Source organism: Coregonus lavaretus (genome assembly GCF_964263955.1).
Source record: "Coregonus lavaretus genome assembly, chromosome: 3".
In the NCBI taxonomy this organism is placed as follows: Eukaryota; Metazoa; Chordata; class Actinopteri; order Salmoniformes; family Salmonidae; genus Coregonus; species Coregonus lavaretus.
The window spans coordinates 69,086,849-69,099,800 of NC_139990.1; positions in this window are offsets into that span (position 1 = coordinate 69,086,849).

A 12,952-nucleotide genomic window follows, 5' to 3' on the forward strand; every position below is an offset into this window, starting at 1 on the left:
TAGCTAGCCATTGCTTTCTGCCAACGAAGAAACCCGTCCTCCCACGGCACGAACACACAAGAGAGCCAAGCTAACGTATCCACACACTCACACATACTACATACTGTACTCTCACACTCACAAAACACACACACACATGCACAGACACACTTTCACACTCTTTCACACTCTTCACATACGCCGCTGCTACTCTGTTTATTATCTATCCTGATTGCCTCCTCACTTTTAACCCTACCTACTGTACATGTACACTACCTCAACTACCTCGTACCCCTGCACATTGACAGGAGCTACACGTAGCTTTAATACATCACTGGCATCATGGGACCTTATACTCCATCTCAGTAGTTGAGGGTTAGACACAAGTTTTTTAATCGGAGAAGACAAGAGTCAGTGAGTGGGTCGGGTAGGCTTGAGGAGACCTGTAGATTGTCCATTGTCCACCTGACAGTTGTGGCATATCAAGAAGCTGATTAAACAGTATGATCATTACACAGGTGCACCTTGTGCTGGGGACAATAAAAGGCCACTCTAAAATGTGCAGTTTTGTCACACAACACAATGCCACAGATGTCTCAAGTTTTGAGGGAGCGTGCAATTGGCATGCTGACTGCAGGAATGTCCACCAGAGCTGTTGTTCTGTTCTCGACCATAAGCCGCCTCCAATGTCATTTTAGAGAATTTGGCAGTACGTACAACCGGCCTCACAACCATAGACCACGTGTACACTACCGGTCAAAAGATTTAGAACACCTACTCATTCAAGGGTTTTTCTTTATTTTTACTATTTTTTACTTTGTAGAATAATAGTGAAGAAATCAAAACTATGAAATAACAAATGGAATCATGTAGTAACCAAAACCAAAAAAACAAATCAAAATATATTTTATATTTGAGAATCTTCAAACAGCCACCATTTGCCTTGATGACAGCTTTGCAAACTCTTGGCATTCTCTCAACGAGCTTCATGACGTAGTCACCTGGAATGTATTTAAATTAACAGGTGTGCCTTCTTAAAAGTTAATTTGTGGAATTCCTTTCCTTCTTAATGCGTTTGAGCCAATCAGTTGTGTTGTGACAAGTTAGGGGGGGTATACAGAAGATAGCCCTATTTGGTAAAAAAAGACCAAGTCCATATCATGGCAAGAACAGCTCAAATAAGCAAAGAGAAACGACAGTCCATCATTACATTTACATTTTAGTCATTTAGCAGACGCTCTTATCCAGAGCGACTTACAGTTAGTGAATACATATTTTATTTTATTTTTTATACTGGCCCCCCGTGGGAAACGAACCCACAACCCTGGCATTGCAAACGCCATGCTCTATCAACTGAGCTACATCCCTGCCGGCCATTCCCTCCCCTACCCTGGGCCAATTGTGCGCCGCCCATGAGCCTCCCGGTCGCGGCCGGCTGCGACAGAGCCTGGATTCGAACCAGGATCTCTAGTGGCACAGTTAGCACTGCTAGTGCCTTAGACCACTGCGCCACTCAGGCATTACTTTAATACATGAAGGTCAGTCAATATGGAACATTTCAAGAACGTTGAATGTTTCTTCAAGTGCAGTCGCAAAAACCATCAAGCGCTATGATGAAACTGGATCTCATGAGCACCGCCACAGGAATGGAAGACCCAGAGTTACCTCTGCTGCAGAGGATAAGTTCATTAGAGTTACCAGCCTCAGAAATTGCAGCCCAAATAAATGCTTCACAGAGTTCAAGTAACAGACACATCTCAACATCAACTGTTCAGAGGAGACTGTGTGAATCAGGCCTTCATGGTCTAATTGCTGCAAAGAATCCACTACCAAAGGACACCAATAAGAAGAAGAGACTTGCTTGGGCCAAGAAACATGAACAATGGACATTAGACCGGTGGAAATTTGTCCTTTGGTCTGGAGTCCAAATTGGAGATTGTTGGTTCCAACCGCTGTGTCTTTGTGAGATGCGGTGTGGGCGAACGGTTGTTCTCCATATGTGTATTTCCTACCGTAAAGCATGGAGGAGGAGGTGTTATGGTGTGGGGGTGCTTTGCTGGTGACACTGTCTGTGATCTATTCCGAATTCAAGGCACACTTAACCAGCATGTCTACCACAGCATTCTGCAGCGATACGCCATCCCATCTGATTTGGGCTTAGTGGGACTATCATTTGTTTTTCAACAGGGCAATAACCCAACACACCTCCAGGCTGTGTAAGGGCTATTTGACCAAGAAGGAGAGTGATGGAGTGCTGCATCAGATGACCTGGCCTCCACAATCCCCCGACCTCAACCAAATTGAGATGGTTTGGGATGAGTCGGACCGCAGAGTGAAGGAAAAGCAGCCAACAAGTGCTCTTCAAGACTGTTGGAAAAGCATTCCAGGTGAAGCTGGTTGAGAGAATGCCAAGAGTGTCCAAAGCTGTCATCAAGGCAAAGGGTGGCTATTTGAAGAATCTGAAATATAAAATATAGTTTGATTTGTTTAACACTTTTTTGGTTACTACATTATTCCATATGTGTTATTTCATAGTTATGATGTCTTCACTATTATTCTACAATGTAGAAAATAGTATAAACAAAGAAAAACCCTTGAATAAGTTGGTGTTCTAAAACCTTTGACCAGTAGTGTATGGTGTCTGTCACGATCGTCTAATGAGGGAGACCAAAGCGCAGCGCGTTGAGCGAACATGACTTTATTAAATTAAAGTACTCACTACAAAAACAACAAACAATGACGAATCGTGAAGTCCTCGGTTACAATGACTGACAAGGAACAAAAACCCACAACACTAAGGTGAACACTGACAGTTTAAATATGGCTCCCAATCAGAGATAACGAGCCGACAGCTGACACTCGTTACCACTGATTGGGAGTCACACGACCAAACAAGGAAACACAACCAAAAGAACACACCCTGGCTCAAAATACACAGTCCCGGAGCCAGAGCGTGACAGTACCCCCCCCCTAAAGGCGCGGACTCCGACCGCGCCTACACCCCAAATAGGGAAGGGCTGGGTGGGTATTGCTCCTCGGAGGCGGCTCCGGCTCCGGGCTTGACCACCACCCTACTACAATCCCCCCGTAGTGCCCCCAGTCCGATCTGACCCAGTTAGCTGGATCAGGACTGCCAACGCGCACCCCTGGCTTGGCGCGTGAGGCAGGAATGGACCGGACCTGGCAGACGATACGCACCCATTGCATGGTGCGTGGAGCCGGAACAGGCCTCACCAGGCTGAAGACTCGCATCCCTGGCTTGGTGCGAGTAGCAGGAATGGGCTGAATCCGGCTGACGACTCGCACCCTTGGCTTGGTGCGAGTAGCAGGAATGGGCTGAATCCGGCTGACGACTCGCACCCTTGGCTTGGTGCGAGTAGCAGGAATGGGCCGGACAGGGCTGACGAAACGCACCATAGACTTGGTGCGGAGAGCAGGCACGGGCCGGACAGGGCTGGCGACGCGCACCACTGACCTGGTGCGGGGAGCTTGGATGGGCCGGACTGGGCTGGCGACGCGCACCACAGACCTGGTGCGGAGAGCAGGAACGGGCCGGACAGGGCTGACGAAACGCACCATAGACTTGGCGCGGAGAGCAGGAACGGGCCAGACAGGGCTGACGACGCACACCACTGGCTTGGTGCGGGGAGCTTGGATGGGCCGGACTGTACTGGGGACACACACCACTGGCCCTACACCGGGATCTGGAACGGGCCGGACCGGACTGGCAACACACGCCAGTACCTCTCGCCGTGCCTCTACTTCCTCCATCCCCTCTTCGACCAGTGGCCCCCATAACCCGGCGGCCTCCTCCGGCAACACACTGGACCGCTCTATCGCGGCCTCCTGCTGGTCCGACGTCGTGAGCCCCCCCCTAAAAATTTTCTGGGGTTCTCTCCTCTTCGTGGACCAGGCCTCCATAGTTCTCGCCAGACTCTCACCCCACTGCTCCAATGTCCAACCTCTCTCCTCTTCTCTTGGCTTGGCCCAGTCGAGACTCCTACTCAACTGCTCCCAAGTCCATCCTCTCTCTTCCTCACGCTGCTTGGTCCTGTTATGGTGGGTTTTTCTGTCACGATCGTCTAATGAGGGAGACCAAAGCGCAGCGCGTTGAGCGAACATTACTTTATTAAATTAAAGTACTCACTACAAAAACAACAAACAATGACGAATCGTGAAATCCTCGGTTACAATGACTGACAAGGAACAAAAACCCACAACACTAAGGTGAACACTGACAGTTTAAATATGGCTCCCAATCAGAGATAACGAGCCGACAGCTGACACTCGTTACCACTGATTGGGAGTCACACGACCAAACAAGGAAACACAACCAAAAGAACACACCCTGGCTCAAAATACACAGTCCCAGAGCCAGAGCGTGACAGTGTCGTGTGGGCGAGAGGTTTGCTGTTGTCAACGTTGTGAACAGAGTGCCGGTGGGGTTATGGTATGGGCATGCATATGTTACGGACAATGAACACAATTGCATTTTATCGATGGCAATTTGAATGCACAGAGATACCGTGACTAGATCCTGAGGCCCATTGTCGTGCCATTCATCTGCCGCCATCACCTCATGTTTCAGAATGATAATGTACGACCCCATGTCGCATGGATCTGTACACAATTCCTGGAAGCTGAACATTTCCCAGTTCTTCCATGGCCTGCATACTCACCAGACATGTCACCCATTGAGCATGTTTGGGATGACGTGTACGACAGCGTGTTCCAGTTCCCACAAATATCCAGCAACTTCGCACAGCCATTAAAGAGAAGTGGGACAACATTCCATAAGCCACAATCAACAGCCTAATCAACTCTATGCTAAGAAGATGTGTCGCGCTACATGAGGCAAATGGTGGTCACACCAGATACTGACTGATTTTCTGATCCATGGCCCTACTTTTTTTAAAGGTATCTGAGACCGACAGATGCATATCTGTATTCCCAGTCATGTGAAATCCATAGGTTGTTGGGAAAAGGCTTGTAAGTAAGCATTTCACGGTAAAGTTGTATTCGGCATATGTGACAAAAACAATTTGATTTGATTTGAATGAGCAAGAAAATGTCAAAAACGTACAGGTCATTTTATTTTATTTTTTTATTTCACCTTTATTTAACCAGGTAAACCAGTTGAGAACAAGTTCTCATTTACAACTGCGACCTGGCCAAGATAAAGCATAGCAGTGCGATAAAAACAAACACAGAGTTACATATGGGGTAAAACAAAAAAAAGTCAAAAATACAACAGAAATACATATAATATACAGTGTGCAAATTTAGCAAGTTATGGAGGTAGGCAATAAAATAGGCTATAGTGCAAAATAATTACAATTAGTATTAACACTGGAATGATAGATGTGCAAGAGATGATGTGCAAATAGAGATACTGGGGTACAAATGAGCAAAATAGATAACAATATAGGGATGAGGAAATTGATAAAGGAAATGCAACAGCACTCAGAGAGTGGCTTCTATGTCACTGATGAAGGAAATGTTCAATATACTGTACTTTCTTGTCCTTTTTTGTACAGAGTACTGTAAGTTCAGTGAATAGTTTTAAACTCTATTGTAAACTATTCTCGTTGCATTGGTATCCTCATATTATCAGGTATAGCTCTTCAGAAACATTAAATTGTGTAATGGTTCCTCTTTGAACAGGAACATGCCAAACTGATTATTCACAATCTGCCAATGAATGATATGCACCATTCTCTTGACAGAGGCTACAGAGCTTGAATTTGTCTGTGATTTTACGAAAGAGCAGTAACCATTTAGTCATTTCTATTTCACACTACAGATCCAGCTCAGCAGTCATCACAGTCTCAGTCTGAAAATCCATTTAATTCTGAATCTCATGTACTAAAATGCATTGGGCTGGGATGAAATTGCAAATAAAACCTTTGCAAATGGAGACACATTATTTCACATTAATTTCCAAACACTAAAATCAGTGAAAATATAATCATTCTGAGCATGACAACTCCTCTGAAATGTTCTTGCAGTTGAGATTCTCTGTGTCCGTCTGTATAATAACACAATTTTTATATCACAATGCATAAAAATAGATGCCTTCCTGTGCTTCAGTATTTAACACTGATTTAATGCTTGACTGAATCGTTCTAAATCAAAAACACAGTGGAAAATGAGTAGCACCCTCACTGAAGTCATCACTGTCTGAGATCTAAAGAAAAAAGATAGATTGAGATAAATAGATTAGTCAGAAAACCTGCTCTTTCAATCAATGCATACAGCAGCAGCCACCGCACTGGTTTAATCAAAGATCTGGTACATAGATAATCAGTTCAAGTGAACCTTGCCTGGGTGACATTAACATATATTGAGTTACAGGAGTCAGTCTCACTGAGACGGTATCAGACGAATCACCGTTTCTGATGTTATCTGAAGGAGGCTGAAACACATCAGAGGGGATATGAATGCATTTTATCAACCCGTTTGTAACACTTCAACATTCCTAGATTTTGACTATTGATTTTTTTTGGTCCAATCAAGTGCCAGCAAACAATTTCAAGCCGATTATCAAGATAATTGTATTCAAATTGCACCGGATGCAAATGTCAATGTTGAATACGTTGATGTCCAAGTTTATTCAAAAAGGCTGTGTTGATTAATAAGTTGTTTCTAACAGACAGAGAGGGCAAACATTTGATGAAATGCAAATGTGTACATGATTTGGGGAGAGAGAAATGTTCGATTTCTCCTAATTATACAATTTGGCACTTTAGAAATTGGACTTCAATGTACCAATCAATGTGTTACAACTTCATTTCCATGTATCTAAACCATTTGCCCCCCTTGTGTACTACGTTGAGTATTAGGTATTAAATGTTATAATATCATGACTCAAAAACCATATCTTGCTTTAAACTTGAATGTTGAAGCTTTGAGGGGAAAATCCTGACCATACTTCAACAGACCTGCAAGTATCTGCAGTTTTACCTCATTGATGTGTCTTGTACCATAGCTGCAGCCTCATATGCATCTGTTTCTAGCACCAGGGATCAATAGGATGTACTGACAATACCGAAGAAAGGAAGCATTCAAGTGAATTATGTTTATTTAATTCTTACTTACATTTCTGTAAAAAATAATAATTGTGAACCATTGTAACTCTTATAGGCATTAATTAATCTATATCGTTCATATGGTGTCCGGCATCCCGTGGTTCATCTTGGCCTTAAAGAGGGGTTCAATAGTAAAGATTTCCAGATGTTAAAATCCTACCATCTTTTAACTCCTACAGTCCCACCGTGATGCAGGCGCGCTTTGGACTTCCAACCCCTTTTTAACATTGTGTGTTTGAACTACAGACCTAGGAGTTGTACCATTGGATATGTCTATTTCCTCTGCATCCATTGATACCATTAGTCTGTGTGATACCTGGGGGCTGAGCTAGAGCGGTGTTTGTGAGACAAGGGCGGATCCCGAAGCGGTCCGGGGACGGTTCTTCTCACAGAAACATCTGTAAAGTCAGAATGGTTTGAGCTACAAACTATTATGACCCATCTATTAAAAGCTGAGACTCTCACGAACATGTGATGTTTTGCTCCATGACGCTCACATGCCAGTAGTTAGAAGGTAAGGCGTTCTTCTACATAGAATATCATAGGAAATCCGAGGACATAGTGTCTATTATACTGCAATAAGCTCAAATAGTTCCTGTCACAAACTCCAAACTCCACACTGTTGTCACTGACTACTTAGATATTAATTTCCCACTGAGTAAACCATTTCTGTACTTAAAGCATTCTAATAAATTCATTTTTATCAGGGGTTTATTACCTTATTTTTATATTGACATTTGTCAATAAAACTCATGAATGCAACTGTTTATGTCAAATTGTTGTGTGTTGTAGCCCTGGTTGTCCTGAAAAGGAAATGGTAAAACACTTCATTTTGAGGGCTAGACATGCAGATAAAATACACATTTTTGCTGGGGTCCTTGGGCCTGATGAGGTTAAGGACAACAGTAAGTGTTAGCAACAGAAAGAGAGAAGTTCCCCAGTCACAGCATGTGAGCATCCTACCACTCATGAATGAAGTCGTGAATCAGAGCATCATGCATTGCCCCAACCCACCAGGGACTGGCCTTAAAGACTTAGAGCTTGAGCCCTTTAAGTTTCACCACCTTGGGTTGCAAAGGTCTAATTAGCCATTTTGTTTGCTCTGTCAGGGATGGCAGACCTGTACAAGACAAGGCCTTTGCAGAGCTAACCCCACCATTACCGGTGTCAAGCCCAACTGTGCTGCTGGTTCTCTCTCTGACTGTTTGCTTGTTTTCCCCATGGGCCCCCTTCTAAGAGAAGAATACAGCAATTATCTGTTGACTGCATGGTGAAAGGTGAAGGGATTTGTATTTACCAGCCACTGAGTGGTTAGTGAGAATACAATGTACTCAAATTTTAAGGATTAGAGAGCAGGGATTTGTGTAGAGTCAATGGAATTTCACCGTTTTCCAAGACAACCTACTAGGGCAATTGGAGATAGACTACGAGAGGGGGAAATGCAAGTGTACAATCTATTAATATATTGCCAATCTTTTCTATGTGGTCGCAATATTCTTGCTGTATTAAGATTTTTACTAATCAATATTCATGTATCCCTTGGGATGCCCACAAAACAAAATGTGAAATATTATGTTGGAGTTTGTCCCTATGATCTTTTATAACAGATTATCGTTGCTATCTATACTGTCCGTAACAACTTCCACTCTGACTGTTCAGCTTGTCAAAGCTTTCTGTACATATGACTCATCGATATGTATCTACAGATAGAAAGCCAAGTTTAGCCAAGTTTCACCAAGTCCAATGAACTCTCTTCAACCCAAGACTCTATCCGTGTGTTATCTCAACCAACTACAATAGGCTGTCATCACGCGTCCCCCCGTGGTGAATGGTGGGATATGTTGACTGAGACAGAGAGAGAGGCAAACATAACAATTACAGTCAGACAGTAACATTTCCAGTTTAGTGCACAGAGGAGTGGAACAGGGGAAGAGTGGAAGAGGGGGGAGGAGAAAACATTTGAACAAACACTAAGTGGTGAGAAGAGCACTGATGTGTACATAAAACTGAACTTCAGAAAGGTTACAGTACATACTGTATCTGCATAGTTTACAAAAACAGTCACCGAAAGTGACATATGTAACTAACGTGTCAGCTGAAATAATATATTATAATTAGACCATTGTAAAAAATAAAGAAGATATATTTGTTTTTTAGCCTTCACTTTAGCAGCAGATATTTATTTTCACTGTCTTTAGGCAATTTGTTTGTCCTAGGTTGTGATAAGTATAGAAGACAGGAACAAATCAGAGGGATGTTTGCTCCAGTAGGAGGTCTGTTCTCACAGCATTAATGAGTATACACAACGTCAAGCCTAATATCTTACGCAAGACTGCCATGCAGCTCTGTTTTACGTTACATGATGTGTGCTTTGCATTCAAGGGGGAGCATCCACCCGATACTAAGGAGAGCCGTTCTTGATTGCCAGCCCTATTATATTAATTGTCAGAAGTCTTTGTCTTCGACATGCTCCACTGACGGGCTGATGATCTTAGCAGTCACCTATAGCTATAATCGAATACAGGTGCAGCACTGGTAATTACACTGAGCACAGTGTGTGTGTGTGTGTGTGTGTGTGTGTGTGTGTGTGTGTGTGTGTGTGTATGTTATGTGTTTGTGTGTTTGTGTGTGTGCGTTGTGTGTATGTGCGTGTGTGCGATTTTGTGCGTGGTGAAGAAAGAGAAAGTGTACCCTAAAATCTACAAAAGGTTTCTATCATACTGTGTGGGGTTCTATGTCATTGATCATGTTATAGGATACTGCCTTGATGCACTCATGCAGTGCATTCATTTAAAGCACCAACACTACAGACTGTTAGACTGGCCAAAGACTTCAGAACCATGGAGAGCAACAACACCAAATAACTGCCTCCTTGAAACACGTTTCCTCTCATAACTTCATCACCATGGAGAGCGACAACACCAAGTATCTGCCTCCAACAACCACACTTCCTCATATAATTTCAGCACCATGGACAACAACGTTACCTGAAAACTGATGCACCTCAATGGGATCAACAGCACTTGCGAGAGCAATCATCTAAGACTTATGCATCATTTTCTATACGGAGTACTTGAGGTAGAGTCTCCACGTGAAGCATATAAAAGCCTAATATGAATGAGTATGGAGTAAGAAAGGAGCAAACGTTTTATTTGCAGCAAAAACATGAAATCATAAAGGTTTGTTCAAAGCTTGCACACCAACGGTGACAATGCCATGGTCCATCTGCTCATGTAATTGAAACAATCGATTGCAATTTCATAAACACAGATGTACACAAAGCAGAGAAAGGGGCAGCTTACTTTAGTTGAGTGATCAAAGTGGCACGCCTATCAATCTCACAGCCTCTCCCTTGGGCCACTCGCTGTTCTCTTATTGAACGCTACAGGAAAACATTGCACCGAGTCAGGTTTTATGTGGCCTAAGGGTGGAAGGGTTTGGTTTCTAAACTCTGATGTAGGTTCAGTTCATCTTTATCCTAATCCAAACCTTTTGAATGGGAAAGCGCAAAACTGCCGCAAATCATAGTGGTGACAAGGCGATTTCTCTTGCTTGGTGTCACACTTTGTCTGAGACCATGGATTCTCAAAAGGTGGACCTAGTACATTTTAGCAAGAATACGGTAATGGGAAGCCATTTCACTGACAATTTCCATGTTCTAAATCTGAAAGGCACATTACTTTTGAATTATTCAAGGGAAAGGGAAAATAATTTGGAAAAGTATGTCTAAATTGTATTCAAAGTAAGCCTGGCCCTTTTGACAGTTAAACAACCACCAACAGGTTGCCATGGATATAAAAAGGGGACTATTGGAGATAAATTCAGGACTAACTTAAACATTGCATATGAACCCAGACATTTTTAAATGAACCCTTTAGGAAAAAGCTTGCAGTCTGACTGATGTTTACCTCGAAGGTAAGGGTTTGACTCTGTTGTTTGAAATGGTGGAGACCTTAGAAATCCATTAACATCCATAATATTCTCACTCACTTACTGACGCAAAAGGGCTCTCTTATTCTCGTCTGTATGTGGACAACCCTCTCATTTCACATTTCCACAGATGATTCCTGGAATTCTGAATAAATTGACTCTCTATTAGATGGGAATAGGTAATGAGCAAATTTCATGCCAGTTGCATGTGTAACGATGATAATTAATGTCCATTGTCTTTTGGATCAGCCAAATATTAGACATCAGGCGGAATTATCTGCCTGTATCAAATCACATTAATCAACATTTTGGGCCACCTGCTAATCACGATAATGCATTCTCTCTCCCTAAATTGGTTGGATCGCATGCGTGAATGTGGAACTCATGGAATGAGTAGATGAAAGGTGAAGTGGAACGTTTCAACAAGTGGGAAAAACAAAATGTCCTTTAACAAAAAGTATTTCATACTTTACTTTTGTGTAACCTTGAAAAAGATACTCTTATTCTGAAATAACTTGCAATGTGTATTATTTTCTATGGAGGTTCAAGCCGTCTGTGCTGTAACTTGACGTTGGGGTTGATCACGAAAAAGGTGCTGAGGATTTTCACCCACAGCCTTTGAACTCTTGCCACTTCTCCTTGCCAGCAAAATCCTCCCAGCATCCGTCTGTGCGACAGCATTGCCAGCCAGCATATGCCTCATGTCTGTTTGAAGGGGACCCTGCCCTGCCGGTGCAATTCTCCAAACCTGCTCGACTCAACCGGCTTATGACGATACCGGACAATTGCAACTGCTTTAGGCCCCTGATAAATGAAGCAATAAGTCAGCCAGAGAATCCGCCACAGCGCTATACAACGGCCAGGAAGATTTACACTGTATTTGTGTAACACCATGGTTATCATAGAGGTGGTAGGAGAAATGTATGTATGGTGCAGTGTAGATAAGAGCGCTGCATGTGCCGCCGCCATTTTATTCTGCTATTCTTTTTACCATCAGAAACTGTGTCTGGAGTCTAGAAGGAGCACATTCAGAGCCATGTCATTCTGAAATGTGTATCAGACACATCGGATAAAGAAGGGCTTTACAATAGTTATTGGTAAGATGGGAGTAATCATGGAGGATTGGGAGGTACAGCAGCCTTATTTTTTGAGCTATTGATTTCTTTACTGCAGATGGCAATGCTAAAACAGCAAGGGAGGGATTTTTAGACACCTGCTAATTTTTGGTTAAAAATAAATAAAAGTCCACTCCAGTTGTAACCACTTGCGTGGCTTAAATGTATTTTTGGGATTACTGTAAACAAGATGTACATGTACATACATTACTGTACATTAGCTAGCTTTAAATCATGGTGTTCATCACTGCCCAATGGCTGTGTTCTTTGTCAGGTCTGATTTACATGTTGTGCATACCCAGCCCTGCCAAACCTTAGGCTTCCGGCATGGAGAGCTGGGAAATACACTGAGAAGCTTCCCAGCTCTCCCTTCTGCCTCGGTGATCTGATCCCCCACATCCTCTGGATGGGTGAGCACATATAACCCCACACCCACCCTCGCCTCTGCCGATTCACAACTTTCCATCGCCCCCTCCCCCTTCTCTATCCTCTTCCCCATCCCAGCCCATGTGATTGCTGGAGGAAACCATGCATGTGCCTCCCTGAGCCTCTCTACTATGGTGCCAAACCTACCCTCTGCCGCTCATGGGAAATGCCAATCCTCAGGAAATCCACAGCAGCCTTGGGAGAGCTCAGCAGAGGGTAAAATTAGTAGGCGAACTAAGGGTTTCCACCAACCGCAAAGAGATCTGCAAATATTTTGATGACTTGTGCTTCTTTGTCAAAATGGTGGTTTGGTATAAATTGAAGGGTCTGTCAGTCAAAACATTAACAGCAGTGTGATAGTAGCAACTAGTGCTATATTCCGGCAGTAATTTGATGTCAATTTATTATTAGATT